Below are 15,819 nucleotides of genomic sequence, written 5' to 3'. Positions count from 1 at the left end.
TTGAGCTCCTTTCTCTAACAGCTAAAGCCTTGATAGGAGGAACTTTGATGTACAGAGGAATTCATAGCTGACTTAATGACTGCAAACTGCCCAGTTTCAAACCATCACCCCTCCACCACCACCATACTTTGTGCTGATATACTATATTTAATTGTTTTCTCCAAATGCAGTGCTGTGCATTAATGTCAGACATCTCCACTTAGTCCGGAAGTATTGTGGTTTGGTCAGATGTGGTTTGTTATGCTGCCAGGCATGACATAGGTCTGTGGGAAACAGGGTTTCTCTTGCTGCAAACATTCCACACTTGTTTTTTGCTCTTTCTAATTTTCCTGCGATGAACTTTAGCATTTAACATGCTAACTGAGGAATGTAGATTCTAAGATGTAGCTCCTTACAATACTTAGCATTATAATTTCACTGAGCATTGAATTTGCTGACATTTTCCCTCCTGGGAACACTGTGGCACTGTGTTAAGACACGCCTGAATGATGCAAACCAGCAAATTGCAACAACTTCTGCTTTTATAGAAGTGCTCGCACTTGCTGATGATCTGGTGAATTTGATTAGCAACACCCAGCTGCAACCCCATTAATTCCAGTGGAACTGGTAAGGATTCACATAGGCCTACACAGAGTCCTGTGAAAATCTTTCTTTGTTACAGAACTGTAAGATGCAAGCCGCTGGTGGCAAATCTTAATTCTGTAAAAGTTGGCAAAACAGAGTGTTTGTTGATATGAATTTAGGAGAAACATGCTCTCTTTTACCACATTTTTGTGCGATGTAACTGTGTTACAGTTTTACAGTCTTCCTAGTAGCTTTGCAGTTGCTTTTGTGAAAAGGCATGCACCGTGAGTGAAGTTATGTACACAGTTAGTAACCCCCTTGGAAGCACAGTGTTAATGGGTGTGTTCAAATGCTAAATAAACCAGCATTTCCCCTGAGGCTGTGAGCCTGTGAGGCTGTGATTTGTATGGAGCACAATGGTTGCTGTGAGAATTATTGTCTAAATGTTTGAGTTCTTCCCAAAGTAAATCTTCACTTTGCTACACCATGCAAAAATATATAAATTAATCAAGTGATTAATTTCAGTAATAACAAATAAAAAAGATATTCATCAGTTAAGAAGCTATAACACTTACTAAATGCGCTTGTTTTCCACCACTGCTTTTTGCCATGCTTGGTTTAGAAAACAATGCAAGTATTTTTATATTCAGCACACACTATAATCACTGAGTGCTGTATTGCATTTAGCTTCATTCTCAACATAAAAGTGCAAAGGTTCCTTTTGTTAAGAGCACCTCTTTTCCCAGCATGGCCACTGGGAGGAGGAAGACACTGGGGGAATGAGTCTGTCATCTATAATTAGAAGCAATTCTTCTTAGCCTGGACTGTTATCTCACCCACCTACTGTACTGTAACTGAAAGGAGCAGGCTGCTTTTTAGCAGTCATCGTTTAAGGTCCTTCTGCTCCCTGCAAGGTGAACACAAACACATCACTGCCATTAGGACAACTACAAACAAAGAATGTGGAGATAAGTTTTTAAACAAGTGAGATTATTTAAAAGCCTCCATCTTTTTCCTTTGTCTTCACACTGAACAGGACTCATCTGACAAAGGCATGATGGTCTGAGCTGTCATCCTTGGTTAAATGAAACATCAAGGCACCTCCCTGCCACCAACTGATTAAAAATGGATTAATCAAGTTTGGTAAGGGGCAGAACAGTATAGAGATTCAATTTATCACCCCAGCCTATTTAAAATGTAATTACATCACAGGCGTTGATAGATTTGAACAAGGCACAAAGGTTTTTAGATGTTTCAAATTAGCAGAGTCCTGACACCGCAGCTTCATTCACTCTGTTAAAGCCTGTGACAGCAGCGAAGTCCTTGCCAGGCGTGTTGTCTGACAGCCTTGGAGGTATAAAAATGATTTCAAGTCTCCAGAATGAAACTAAATTGAGATATCACCCTGCTTTACTTGTGCATGTGAACAGTAAGGACAGAAGTCAAATTTCAGCGTTAGCATCTCTAAACTTCTCTCAATGTATTCAAAAGTGAAAGTTGTTACATTTCAGTCCATTGCTTCCATTTTATGTGGATTTTATGTGAATTATTGAAAGTGCATTTAACAAATGTGACCATGTAAAGAAAAGACCAGATGAGAGCTTTAAAAAGTCAGTTTCCCAGCCAACTAGGAGTGCAGAATTATTAGGCAAGTTGTATTTTTGAGGAATAATTTTATTATTGAACAACAACCATGTTCCCAATGAACCCAAAAAACTCATTAATATCAAAGCTGAATGTTGTTGGAAGTAGTTTTTAGTTTGTTTTTAGTTTTAGCTATTTTAGGGGGATATCTGTGTGTGCAGGTGACTATTACTGTGCATAATTATTAGGCAACTTAACAAAAAACAAATATGTCCATTTCAATTATTTATTTTTACCAGTGAAACCAATATAACATCTCCACATTCACAAAGATACATTTCTAACATTCAAAAACAAAACAAAAACAAATCAGCGACCAATATAGCCACCTTTCTTTGCAAGGACACTCAAAAGCCTGCCATCCATGGATTCTGTCAGTGTTTTGATCTGTTCACCATCAACATTGCGTGCAGCAGCAACCACAGCCTCCCAGACACTGTTCAGAGAGGTGTACTGTTTTCCCTCCTTGTAAATCTCACATTTGATGATGGACCACAGGTTCTCAATGGGGTTCAGATCAGGTGAACAAGGAGGCCATGTCATTAGTTTTTCTTCTTTTATACCCTTTCTTGCCAGCCACGCTGTGGAGTACTTGGACGCGTGTGATGGAGCATTGTCCTGCATGAAAATCATGTTTTTCTTGAAGGATGCAGACTTCTTCCTGTACCACTGCTTGAAGAAGGTGTCTTCCAGAAACTGGCAGTAGGACTGGGAGTTGAGCTTGACTCCATCCTCAACCCGAAAAGGCCCCACAAGCTCATCTTTGATGATACCAGCCCAAACCAGTACTCCACCTCCACCTTGCTGGCGTCTGAGTCGGACTGGAGCTCTCTGCCCTTTACCAATCCAGCCACGGGCCCATCCATCTGGCCCATCAAGACTCACTCTCATTTCATCAGTCCATAAAACCTTAGAAAAATCAGTCTTGAGATATTTCTTGGCCCAGTCTTGACGTTTCAGCTTGTGTGTCTTGTTCAGTGGTGGTCGTCTTTCAGCCTTTCTTACCTTGGCCATGTCTCTGAGTATTGCACACCTTGTGCTTTTGGGCACTCCAGTGATGTTGCAGCTCTGAAATATGGCCAAACTGGTGGCAAGTGGCATCTTGGCAGCTGCACGCTTGACTTTTCTCAGTTCATGGGCAGTTATTTTGCGCCTTGGTTTTTCCACACGCTTCTTGCGACCCTGTTGACTATTTTGAATGAAACGCTTGATTGGTCGATGATCACGCTTCAGAAGCTTTGCAATTTTGAGACTGCTGCATCCCTCTGCAAGATATCTCACTATTTTTGACTTTTCTGAGCCTGTCAAGTCCTTCTTTTGACCCATTTTGCCAAAGGAAAGGACGTTGCCTAATAATTATGCACACCTGATATAGGGTGTTGATGTCATTAGACCACACCCCTTCTCATTACAGAGATGCACATCACCTAATATGCTTAATTGGTAGTAGGCTTTCGAGCCTATACAGCTTGGAGTAAGACAACATGCATGAAGAGGATGATGTGGACAAAATACTCATTTGCCTAATAATTCTGCACTCCCTGTAGAGTCAGTTCTTTGAAGTAGGTAGTTAACTTTTAGAAAAACCGAATATAAATATTTCTACAAAATCTTTTCTTACTGTGCTGAATTTCAAAGAAATTCCTCTGCAAAAACCGGATGGATATTAATTACGGCTGACTTGTCTTAGCTGACAAATGCTGTCTCTACTGGGCCATCACATATCTGAGTGATACTGAGACTGGAGTGAAAATTTTCAACATTCACTTTCTGTGATTATCTTTACTGGAGACTACTGTAGAAAGAAAAGAAAAATTAAAAAAAACAAAAAGGAAAATAAAAAGTGATTTTTAGATAGCTCACAATTAGCTCCATGGCTGTGAGATCTGAGTGGAAAGCATCCAGAAATGGTTTAGAAAAATGTGGGTTTGTGAGCATAAGGTTGTATATTCAAATCTGTGACCTGCTGGGATAATTAGTGCTGGGAAAAAAGAGAGCAAACTGCTCACATCAGACGATCGTCTCCTGTCAAGGTGCCAGTAAGCAATGCATTTAACACCTAGATGACTCAGCAAGCGGCTCACAATCATAGTGGGAACTTTCTCATAGTCACATTTAAATTAACTGTGATCACACGAAGCAGAACCAGGTTTTAAAGTGATAGAACCGATATGTAAAAAGTATGCAAATGAAAAACAGCACAGTGCTTAAAGCAACCTTTTGTAACATCTGAAAAATGGCTGGTAGCTTTTAATTTAATATTACATCACTGATAAATCCCAAGTGTTTTACTGAAAGTAAAATACAGCAGCTTCACTACTAACAAGGACTAAAAAACTTATCTTTAGCTTTCTCAAGGCTGTTGTTTATCACTCTCCATGCATTTCTTTCCTGTCACTAGCTGGTCACTCCCCTTAAGCCGGGCCTTTACTATGACAGGCACTTTAAGGTTCATATCACGGAGACCTATTAACTTAGCACCCAAATTACATAGGTTAAAAAATAACTGGACTCCTGGTTTTCAATCAATATCAGGAGAATGGACCATGCAAGTGAAGAGAAAGGAGAAAGGCATGCCAACATTTACAGTGGAGCACAAGTGTGATGAAGCAATAGTCTGTCTTATGTAAAAGGAAAAGCCTTTCAAATGTTCAGAGTGCTTCACTGGATGTAAATGAATATGTTTCAGTTTGTCTTGTTTTTTTTAAATTCAAATAAAACTATCATGTGAGGACATAAGCATTATTTTCATTTCCATAGACTGTAATTAAAAGATTGTAGCTTCCAGGTCTCAAAAGGAGCTTAATCCTGTATCCTCTCTAATGGCCTGTGTGGGGCTGTTTTTGTACAGTGTCAACATCAAAACAAGCCTTCAGCTTTTTAACTGTGACTTTTGATCCATTATCTTAATACTTTTTTCTGATATGAGCACTGTAACAGTGTTTTTATGCTGTCACGGGTGTTGTGGGTGTTGATTTTGATGCTGATTTTCACGTCACATCACGTGTCATGCATCATAATCTTTGTGGCGCTTCGGCTGATTATGCCCTTCTCGATTTTTATACCCTGGGGACGCTGCAGCCGATATTCCAACACAGAAGCTCAGAGATATACAGATACACAGAGGGAGATGTTGCCACTGTTTGAAGACTTGAGACTTTGCAGAAAAAACCTTGCAAAGAAACACTCTGCAAAGTCTTTGATTCCAGTTTTGACTTCTCCTCCTATGTCAGCATTTATATGCCGGTATTGTGTGAGTAGCGACACCTATCATAAGTAGAAGGTCAGAAAATTAGGTATACTTTCAATCATTGATTGAGTCTCATCAAAGATGCAGAAAAAAAATCTATTGAGTCAACAGCAAAATGCTTTCAACCACGAAAATACAACATACAACATCTAATCTATTGAACCATCTGACATGGCAGCAGCAGCAGCAGCAATGGCAAATTGTTATAAACAAACAAAACTCTGGTGCTGCCAGCAAAGCTTCAACTGCCAGTGATGCAGACTTTCTGGCAATCAGAAATCAACTGAAACAGAGTTATTTGAATATGTTAGCATCAGTCCGTGTTTTCATGTAGTCATTGTAGTATAGGGAAGTTATAAATGTGTGTTCAGAAATGCTTATAGATATAATCCATTTTTATATTTCATCAAAATGTTATTCCTGTAATTTTATCTAAGCATATATCAGTGTTTTTATTTGTTATTGTAATGCACACAGACTGTAAATACAAGAATAATAGAAACTATACAGTAACTCAACTTGAAGAAGCTCAAGCCACTATAGGTCACAGATCATTCAATTGTTTGTTTTGATTGTTAATACTATGTGAATCTTTGAATCACCATGAAATATGAAATGAGTGATTATTTCAGTGTGAACATGTCTGTTTCCAAATGCTTCTGTGGTGCTTTAGTGTAATGGACAGACATGCTGGTTTCATCATCTAGCTCTGAAAATGAAAAAAAAAAGAACTATAAAATAAATGTCAAAGTAGTGCTTTAAAAGCAAAAGAAGTAAATTAATCAGAAGCAGTGTTGGTCAAGTTACTTGAAAAAAGTAATCAGTAACTAATTACTGATTACTCCCCCCAAAAAGTAATCCCGTTACTTTACTGATTACTTATTTTCAAAAGTAATTAATTACTTAGTTACTTAGTTACTTAGTTACTTTTTAAAAACACGATTTACAACCTGAATAGGTAATAAAGTGATAGATCTTTCAGCCCAATTCTACTTTTTCTACATAATCCATCATACAAAATGTAATCAAATGGAAAAGTCTCCTTTTAAAACTTGTTTTATCAGTTTTAATCTTTTAACTTTATGCATCAAGCAAAACATTTAATTATATGCAACATTCTCTGACTTGAATAAATTAGTTTAACATTTAAACCTATTTTCTACACATTCCAGCACATAAAATAAAATATTTTTTGTGTTTTCACTCAGTCTTTCAAACAGATGCAAGTAAAACACAGCAGAAAATAAATAAAGTCAAAGACTCAGCGGTCCTTTTGCTCTATTTTCACCTGTAAAGCAGGAGCAGGGTAGGCGGAGGGTTACCCTGGTGCAGGTGTGCTGCGGTCAGTTGAAGAATCCGCGCGAGTGTCTCTGTGAGTTTCCCATCACGTCGTAGCTACTCGGTGCTTGCTCGGAAGTTTAGGGGTTTTTTTCGCTGTAAAAAGAAGTTTTCTTCCCACGCACGATGGACGCTAATGTTTTTGTCACTTTTTATGGAATCAAACTCAAAGTAAGGTCAGTACTTCCACACTTTAAACGCTGCACGCTCATACTCTCTCCCGCACTCGATATATTATCCATTGTTGATCTGCACACAGCTGCTGTCGCTTACGTCACTGTCATGAGACATTCTCGCAAAAAAAATCACGGTTTTAGTAACGCAGTAACGCAGCGTTCCTACGGGAAAGTAACGGTAATCTAATTACCGATTTTGCAATAGTAATCCCTTACTTTACTCGTTACTTGAAAAAAGTAATCAGATTACAGTAACGCGTTACAAGTAACGCGTTACTGCCCATCTCTGATCAGAAGTGCCCTGGATTGTTTAGTTATTTATGAAGCTAGAGTTTTTGATCCTCTGCACCTGTCAATAAAATGTACGAGCATGATAGATACCTTCATTAGAGCCTTTTCATGCTGCTGCAAATCAAAATGACACGGTATAAACTAACTTTTGCAGTTGCATCTAAGCAAGTTTTCTTCCTCTCTCTGTAATTTTGTGCATTCCACAACCAGTCTGTGCTAGTTATCAGCTATACACTGCGTCAATGTGTCCTTGGGTGAGACACTGTGGCTCCTGGCTCTGAATCATGATATGAGTTTGAAGCACTAGTTTGTGTTTAGACGTCAGTATTCACAGCACTGATGATGCATTTCATATTGTGCTTCCTTCTCTAACCTGGTTTGCTTTATTTAATTCAGAACAGAGGAGCAGTAGGTGTGTGTTTGTGTGTGTGTACTATGTTTCTGCACATGCTCAATTCAATGTTATTTACAAAGCAGTTAATTCAGGCCACTTTGTAAGTAAAATCCTAGAAAATTATAGAGAGAAAAGGTCCAAGCACCTGTGGAGACAAGGGAGAAAAAAACCTCCCCTTTGACAGGAAAAAGCCTGGCAGTATCAGGTTTAGGGACGGCTTGTGCATAAAGAAATAATATTTGAACCTTTTACCTGTACCTCTGCTCCTGCTTTCCTCTCTGTGTCACTCAACATCTAAATAATTAACCCAATGCTGAATTTAGACTTAAAGCTCTGCTGCGTTAGGGTGAAAATCCTGTATTCATGCGCCAAACTCAACCGTCCACTTGCTGAGATGCAGCAGTGTGATAAGTGGTCGCTGAACTCTGGTATGCCTGCAGCCAAATGTGCCAAGCCTGTAGACAACCACACTGCAGACAGATAATATTGTTATTATGCACAAATTCCCAGTGCGGACTGATTAGATAAATGTGAGTGCATGTGTGCTGTTATTGTTGCAGTAATTATTCACTGGCTATTTTTATTTCTCCCTCTAAACTTCCCTTTCATCCCTTGAATTTTTCTTGGAGCAGGCATGCATGTCCGCAGCATAGAAAGCAATGATGAACAAATAATCACAATTCAGTTTTAATCCATTTTTTATATACTTGGCCCTAAATGCAATCACATAAAAGGGTCAAGACTGTACAATATTACGGAGAAATCCCAGCAATCTGGCCTTGAAGGGGAAAAAAGAACAAGCTAAAATGTGTTGGATAAATATGAATTAAACAAGCAGAGTACAGTTGTGTTAATCCCAAGGATATGTTCCAGTCTCTGTGATAAAATGTTGTGAACAAAGATGTTATGCAGCACTAAGCTCTAGCAGGAGACTAAGAGCAGAGATAAGTCTACTGTCTAAAGCTCTTTGGTGACTTTCAACAAAGCTCTTTCAGTGCTATGATGTGCTCTAAATTTTGACCGAAGCGCTTTAACACACACTTGTTGTGCATATAATTGATTTGAAAGAGCTTTTCGAGGATTTTTAAAAAATAAATGGGAGGCTCAATATACTAATTGGTGGAAACACCTGAATCAAGTGCCGGTCTTTTAAGGTCAAGGTTTAATTATAGCAGCTCTAAAAGTCTGAGGTTTTCAGCTTGTCATTAGAGGTACATTAATTCTATTCAATATGAAAGTGTTAATTAAATATGGAAGTTTTTGTCTGCGTAAGGCTGAAGTTTTAAAACAATCTGAAAAAACTTTTTCTTTGGTTTTCACATCAATGAGTAGCTCATAGGGGGGGGAAAAACAAAGATTATTAGGAATGACTGTATCCTTGGTAGGCAACAATAAATTCAAGAAACTGAATGACTTGAACAACATAAGTAAATCTAAATTGTAAAGATGTACATGAAGTCATTGAATACAAATTCAAGAGTACTGGCTCTTTGTCAGCCTGGTTTAGTGCTCTAAGGAAACCTGAGGTTGTTCTTGTTTTCCTCTGTCAGTGACGAATAATAAGCATATCTGGTATTATGAAATTCTTTTTGTGTGATTGTGAACTATTGTTAAAGGCTGGGTGAAGTTTAGTGCAGCACCAGTTCTCCATGTTTTACTCTACACCCCACAAATGATGATTGGTTTGGAGTTCTCTCTGTTTTAATCGAGGTTCTTACACCACAAAATAAATCACACTAAGACTACTGCTGTGAGTTGGTATTATATAGACAAAGCTGAACTGAAACAGAATTCATGCAATGTCTGCATTATGATAGTGAATCATTACTGCCTGTAAAGCCACATAAGGTGTTGCCTGTTAACTTCTTTCAACCAATTACTCAGTGGCCATCGATGTGCAACCAGAGCGACTGAGTTGTCAGCATTGCCATTGAGCGTGCCGTGCTCTGGTCTGTGTCTGGGATCGAAAGAAATGAGAGATCGGGGGGGATTCATTCCATTGTGTCGGGTTGACAGACCGCTGGACAGCTCACCCAACAGCTCGGTGGCCAGGGAGCAAACATCAGTGCTCCAGCCTGTGTTCCGCAGCAGCGGCAGGTCACTTCCAGGACCTTGAGAAAATAAGGGAGTCAGACTCCATTTGTTTTCCGTCGCTGTTCCCCGGGGAATCAAAGGGGAAGACATTTCCAGCCGTCCCGCCTGACTGGGCCTGACTCACTTAAGAGGTCCGTTTTCGCCTCACTCCCTCCGAGCATTGTTCACACATCCAACAGACATGGCATGTGGGACAGTTCTGGCTTAGCTTGGCCAGAATAGCAGTAGAAGCAGAAGAGTGGAAGAGGCAGCACTGTCTGGCAGGGAGGCAACTAAGAGACAAACAGTACTATGAAGGAACAAGAGGAAACATTATAAAAGGCCAAAGTCTCACAACAGCCTTCTTTCTTTTTCAGGAGGCAAGAAAGGTGTGTTTAGGGTGTGTTTGCATATTTTCTCTTTAAAGTTTATGCACTGAGCACTGTCTCTCAAACATGTCACCTATGGCTATTTCTTGCACAAAAAATAAAAAATAAATAAATAATTTTTTTTTTAAAGTGTTGGGGAAAAGAGAATAGTTTTTTTTTCTCTCAGGGATGAAACCAAAGTGGAAAAGCAATTCAGCAGACTTCAAGTGAAAAATGTCACTTACAGTGATTAAGGGCACCCACTCATGGAGACCAAAGGCAGGAAGAACAACTAGTGTCAACAGGAATGAAAGAGACAGTGTGAGATAGTGACTTCAGAGTTGTTAGTGAGACAGGTGCAGAGGTAAGAATGTGGTGTCTGTCACTTTCAGTACACTTCAACATTCACACCGCGACAAGATAAACCAGCAAGTGTGGGCAGTTTAGCAATTTCAAGACTCTTTTCAAAATGAGACATCTGTCTTTTTTCGTCTTTCTTTTTTTTTTTTTTTTTACTGTGACTGCTGTCATTTAAGTTTTATGACCATGCCTCATTGAAGCTGTGGAGAAGTAAGCAATAAAAACCTAATATTATTTTAAGTATTTAAAATAACAAGGCATTGGTGTCGGATTATGTTTTAAAATGGGAGAGCAATTTTGGAAACATTCATAAGTGATGGCGTGGGAGTTGTGAGCTCTCCCCCAACAAAAATAATAATAATAATTTAAAACAAGCATGCTTCATTTCAAAACTACCTGGCCTCTTAGATTTAGTCAAGAAACAACAAAATGCACCAAGCGTGCTATTAAAATCAATAATTTATTAATATGAATTCAGGTAAACTGCTCTTACAGTGTATAATTGGATGGATTGGGGCAAGACATAATGGTTACAATTGGTTTCTTTTATTTGAAATCATAATTATAGTAGAAATTGCTTTTAGGTAGGTAGTATTATTGAGGTCAAGCCTATGACAATCTGCCAATAGATGGAGGAACATAGGCAATGGTGATGATAACAGATTGACCAACAAAAATACCCACAGCACTCTGTATGGAGGCAACCTAGAGACCGAACAACAGCTTTTTCAGTAGAAAAAAAAAAAAAAAAAGCTCGCAAAGAGGATCCTTGTCATTTTCTTCAACATTCAGACGGGTGTGCACCATAAATTTGTCCCCAAAAACGTAATTCAAGCTGAAAGGTCACTGTTTTGACTCAGTGGAAGAAATCCAGTGTGTGTCGCAGATGGTGCTTGATGAACTGACAGGAGTGCTGGGAGTGATGTATCTCTGTACAAGGTGACTACTTGAAAGAGGATGACGGCTGAATTTAAATCATGTACAGCTTTTTTGTTTTATGTTTTTTTTAGTTGCGATCATTGAAGTGACGGGGCTGCTGGATGTATCAACAACAACTCGGGTCAAAAGCCATTTTTTAATAAATGAACAGACACAACTTGATTTACTTGAACAAGCCCCAAAAAATAAAACGAGTTAACAAAATCTACCTATAAGGGGGTATTTTTAGACAACACTGTATATGTTCTGCCTTTTTATTATTTGCTTGACTGGAATAATGAAGAGAAATAGAAAGTGCATGTAGAGCATATGAGATGAAGATCTAGTTGGTCCATGGATGTTGCAATTAGGACATGACATGCAAGTTAGAAACTAAGGTGCCATGGTGTCCAAATACAAGTTTAAATGGTCTAAAAACTTTAAACGCTAATTTTGCAGTAGTCAGTCAGTCATGGAGAAAGCTGAAACTTTCAGACTTCGTTCTACTTCTGCTTTTTGCAGCATGCTTAGTAATTGCATCATGCAGTACAGGCCCTCCCAATCTGCTCAAAGAATCCATAAAATTGTATATGTCCTACCGCTACTACCAGTGATAATGCATATATACCCCAGAGCCCATTATCTCATAATCCTTCCATTAAGAAAACTTAATGGACCAAGGTCACTTTTTGATAGACAGGCCTTGCACTGGGATTTGATGTGTCCTGGTAGTCTAACCTTTACTCTAACACACTGTCTACCACAGTCACCATGAAGTGAAGGCTTCAAACACAACTGGAAACATGTCACATCTAGGAGAAAAGAAAAATCTGACTCACCAAAACTGAATCTGTGCTGATCAGTGATGACATATTTCCTTGAATTAAATGGAATCCAAATACGGTACTTTCATCATGATCCCAGCCAGAGGCGGAGCCAGACATTTGAAACACCCGGGGCTTAGCCCTAAAGGGTGGTATGCATGTGGGATTATTATTTTTTTTTTTTTTTTTTTTGGGGGGGGGGTAGAAATAACTGAAAGATTAATTAATTAAGAATGACTTCATATAGGGAAAAATATATATCACATGTGCAGGACACCTTAAACTAGTTTTTTAATTAAGCAGCAAGGCAGAACAAAGTCGGGGCTGTATCAAGACACGAGGACTAAACCCCAATTCAACCAGACCCAGAACTGATCCAGAATTAAAACAGGACTACAATAGTCCAAAATCAGGACTACTGAGGACTTAACCAAGACAGAACCAGAATCAGAACTAGATGATAGCAGCACTAAAAATCATCATAGACCTGCACTACAATTATTTTTTAATTCTACCAAAGTCCAATATTTAGATTCAGAAAAGTTTATATAATTATTTAGCCTTGTTGTGCAAACAAGCCTGCATAACTTAATAAATATAGAATTTGAAAAATAACAAACCTAAAAAGAAACACTAGGTACGAGATACATGAGTACCTATGATACGGTGATACTTTTGGTAAACAACCATTTGTCTAACATGTGTGTCTCACCTGCTCTTGTTCCATCTCTGTTCTGTCCTCATTCTCCATCTCAATCTCTGCTCCTCTCTCTCCCTCTTTGTGCTGACAATCATCAAATATACAGTTGAAACCAGATATTTACAAACTCTTCAGATCAAAACACAAACACTTTTTTAATTGTAACATCCAATCAGACTAAATGTTTATTTTTTTAGATTGATAAATATAAAAAACATGTTTGTTAACTTTAAGAGTAAAGAAAGAAACTGTCTGTATTTCTTAATTGTAAATGGCACCAAATTGTATTCAAAATTGAGCCACACTTATGGAGCTCCACAATTCTTTTCCAGGTGTTTTGGTTGACAGCTCTTGATTTTCCCATGTCACAGAAACAGGCTCTGTGTTTTGCCTTACATGCATCCACAGCTGTGCCACCAATTTACTCACATGGACTCTACTAACCAATCAGAAGCTTCTTCAGCCGCTGTTCCCAGCTGTTTGCAAATTGACATTTGTTGCACCTACTTCTTTTTCACACATCGAATGACGCCCAACTAAAGGATTAGAGCTATTACCCAACTCCTATAAGTGCTGCATGGATAGACTTCAACAGTTCACATTATGACTAACATCAAATAAAAAATAATAGCGAAAAAATGTTTTGCATTTGTATGGCCACTCTGATATCATTAAGCAGTCTTTCAGCTTATGCAGAGCTCCACCAGAGAGTTTTAGCATTCACAGCTGTACCCCTCCAACCCTTGGGCTACCAAACCATCTCTAATTTACCTCATGTAACAATGAGTGTTTTGCTTGAGGGTAAAATGAAGTTCTTATGTGGATATATTTAACTGGGCTCATATGAGAGGAAAAAATTTAAATACAGTAATTTAACAGGAATTTCTCCAAAGTTAATTATAACAGGTAAATAAGAAATATTTTTTGACAGCTAACAGGTTTTTTCAAACAGATGCATAAAGCGGACTTAATATTCTCGTGTAAATTATTTAACTCTACAAGAATTGTTTTGAATACTTTACAGTTTAAACTTTAGTGTCTCTCTAGTTCTCTGTAAGTCAGCCTTCTGCTGATTGGCTGCCCAGTGCAAACAGAAGAGTTCATCATCAGGTGGGTAGGGCTTCTCTAACTGAATTGATCATGTTATTAACACTCTCAATGACACTTAGATCCAGAATATAAAAATAGAAATAGAGAAAAATGGAGCACTGTGAAGCCAGAGCTTTTTGTCATAGGGATTACTACATATACTGACACTATTATTCACCTAAAATCCACAATTATAACATTACATGTTAAATTAAAGTATAATAGGTCCTCCTTAGGTCTCATATTGATAGTTCGCTTTTGGTTTTGATTATCAGGGTAAGGTATACTCTTCATATCGTCATTGCATGTGCTTAATTTCTTGCAACAGTGTTACATTTAGGACAACCACAGGAAATTCAACATTAGGGGCTGTCTAAGAGGATAATTTTGCAGACTTAAAAATAAAAACAGTGACCTGGATCTCTCTCAGCCAGCTTCACTACCGTGTCATCTGACACTTCTGTATACTTACATCGCAGCAGGTGGTAGTGCACAATGCTCCAACATGTTTCCCTGCAATTAGCCCCCTGTGCATTAAAGTAGACGTCAGCAACATACAGCCTCTGTTTTGCCAGTCTAAAAATGTGATTGTTTGACCCAGTGTGAGTTTTGGATATGTGTTGCTATTTCCTTGGGGATTTTTTTTTTTTACTGTTTTATCTCCACCAACAAGACAATCGCAACGTGCCAGAAAGCAAAAGAAGAGGCCGATTCATATCTGAAAGCCTGTCATTATTTACCAGAGGGAGGTTATCTCTGTGGTAATGTTCGTAAATTCAACCTGACCAGAACAAAAAAGCATGAAGAGAATAAATAGAAATTAGAGCCAGGAAATGAAAAAGTCGTGACCTTATTCATTCTGAGGTGACATGAGTTTTAAGATAACTGAAATTAGAGTTTAATAGAGCATTGTGTGTGGAGAAAGGCCTGCATGTTGCTGTGTTGGTGGAGGGACCTCAAAATTAAACACTAAAAAATATTCTTGCCTGTACAGCTATATTCTTTAAGCTAAATTAAGTGAGTCAACCACACTTCCCTTTAAGCAATGTTGATTTATGAGGAGGGTACATTTTGTTTTTAAGATTTTTATTGAAACTACAGTATGTTTGACGATGGTTGAGTCCTTAAAATCACTGAACTATTAAACTTAACATTCAACTTGCACAATGGCATGTAGTAAGTCTCCAGCCAACCCCATAGATAGTTAGAAGTGTTCAGGTTTCTCTGTGCTTTAATAATAAACTGTGACTGCAGCGACTATGTTAGAAGGTTTGTTTTTGTGATTCGTTCGATTTAATTTTTCCTATAATTTTGTTATAGATAAAATGGTATTCCCACTAGTTTTTTGTGCCAGCAGTAAATAGGCAAATGTTAACATAGCAAAATTTACATTCATGGTTAATGCTATGTTTATTTATCTCATTTATTAATGGGGTTGTTTTCTATTTATTTCTTTGTGAGCCAATTCCCTCTGGCACAAAAATGGAAATAATAATAAAAACAACATTTACATGCAAACAGTGGCACTGACAAATTAATAAATGACACAGAGCTAACTGAGAGTTAGCTTGGCATAACACTGACAGTTGTAAAATTCAAAGGCTTGCACTGTGAATCACCACAAGCTTGCATCTGTGAAATGCTAACATTGTATAGCATGCCATAGGCTTGCATTTAAGCAACACAATAATGTAAATATAGTCAGATCTTCTTGTGCTTGAATGGCAGGGTTGTGAGATTGATAAGGCTGTTAAGTGACACAGGTAGCATCTTTTCCCAGCTTTTCACCCTGGCTTTAAATCAATTTCATATGTATATTTTCCTTCAGAG

The sequence above is a fragment of the Copadichromis virginalis genome, linkage group LG1 (assembly GCF_057382275.1).
Source record: "Copadichromis virginalis isolate Kocher_CV1m ecotype Utaka linkage group LG1, C_Virginalis_male_GT1.1, whole genome shotgun sequence".
Lineage (NCBI taxonomy): Eukaryota > Metazoa > Chordata > Actinopteri > Cichliformes > Cichlidae > Copadichromis > Copadichromis virginalis.
This window is presented reverse-complemented; position numbering follows the sequence as displayed.